A 1966-nucleotide genomic window follows, 5' to 3' on the forward strand; every position below is an offset into this window, starting at 1 on the left:
AAGACTTATGTTGTAAGCCTGGTTGAGATCAACAGGAACTCGTTTTACATTCTTCGTGAATATGAAGACAATAACACAAATCATAGATATAAGAAATTAGCAACAAATTAATCTTAAAAAAAATAAATGTGATAGTAGCACAAATTAGGATTGTGTAAGATAAATCATAAAGTATGACATTATTGTGTTTATTCCAACTAAGTAGGGATGACAATGGGTAGGGTATTATAAAACCATCCTCATACCTGCGTTTTAAAAAATTACATGTTCCCGTCCCCATACTCGCGTGGGTAGCAACTCGATGCTCTCCACCTTTAGACAATTCAATGTCATTACAGGAAGCTCTTCATCTTTGCCAAAATCTAAATGTAGGGATGGCAGTGGGTCTCGGACCCATAGGGTTTCGGGCCCATATGGTACCCGCAAAAAATACCAACTATGGGTAGGGTAAAAAACCGCTAAATGGGTATGAGGTTGAATATAGGTAATTACCCGCAAAAAGTAGTGGGTATGAGTGCGGGTATGAGCATTATAGTACCCAACCGGCTCATACCCGCACACATATGTTATTATTATTATTATTATTATTATTATTATTATTTGGTAATATATTAACAAATTAACTTAAGCTATAGCTTTCAAACTCACTCTTTTAAAAAAAAGTTAGGGACATTAATTCTTAGTGACGTGTCATTCTTACGTTAATTCTCATAAAAAAATTCAACGTGTCATTCTAAGTTAATTCTCATAAAAAAATACATTTTTAAATTTTAGATTTGATTAGGATTTAGGTTGTTTTTTTCTTGATTTTATCTTAATTTATTTTTGATTTATTTTTAGAGTATTCATTAATTTTATGGTATTTTTATTGAATTTTTTTAAATAGAGATAATATCTATTTAAATAGAGATAGGTTTAGATATATTTAGTTTCTTTTTATCTCTTTGTTAGATTAATAATAAACTAAATCTTAACAGATATTCAACAGAGTCCTTATATATCTTTGGCTTCTATGCATTTTCAGGGGTTAAATAACATGTGTGATTTTTTCTCCTTGATTTGTAGGTTGAAGAAAGTATTCGTAATGACAGTGTTAATCCCATGGCAGAGCGGTGTGATTACCTTTGAGACTCACGATATGGCTCAGGTTGGTGCTACGATCTATGATGAAAAATTTGATGTATGTATTCTCATCATTTATTACTTTTTCCCTTTTTTTTAGATTTATGGTTCTGGAAAGTGATATCATTTTCTCTTCTTATTTTTAATTTTTTTTTATGGCTCAAAGACATGTCAAGGTTGATAACCAAAACACAGGTTCTTGCTGAAATGCTTTACTACTCTTGCTATTTTATTTTGTTAAGCCAGAGAAACAGATTGGAATTGATATATCATTCATCTTTTGAAAACCATCACCAAAATAAAATTTCAGTTTCCCTTCTACTAAGCATTTCATCAGACACAAAAAATAAAGGGGAAAAAAATTAAGTTACCTCTTTGCCATTGTCGTTGAGGAGGATTGTGGGAAAGCGAGAGGTAGAGGTCCTTCTTCAGAGAAGGAGATTATGCTGTTGAGCCTCCTCTGGCGGTAATCATCTTCCCTGTCGATGATCCTATGCAACTTGCGAAAACCCAAATCAGCACTGTTCTATAGCCCTTTACTTCTTCATAGGTGGTAATGGACAGTTAAAATTACTTAAAACAAAAGACCTAGGAAGGAAATCTAACTTAATTCTTAAGGTTGCACCCCAACAAAATCCAGCAATGACCACATCAACTTAAATAGTAATTGGACTTTGAAGAGAAAAATATATGTTCAGATAACTTTTGAGATCTAGGAAAATAAAGTTTTTAACTTTTGATTGTATTTCAAACTGATAATGCCCATCAAGCAATCAGGAGAAGCCTTTCAAGCAAACATCATGTTATTAGAAAACCATGCTCCCTCATGTTTACAATGGTGTCA

Source organism: Lotus japonicus, chromosome 3 (assembly GCF_012489685.1).
Source record: "Lotus japonicus ecotype B-129 chromosome 3, LjGifu_v1.2".
Taxonomy (NCBI): domain Eukaryota; kingdom Viridiplantae; phylum Streptophyta; class Magnoliopsida; order Fabales; family Fabaceae; genus Lotus; species Lotus japonicus.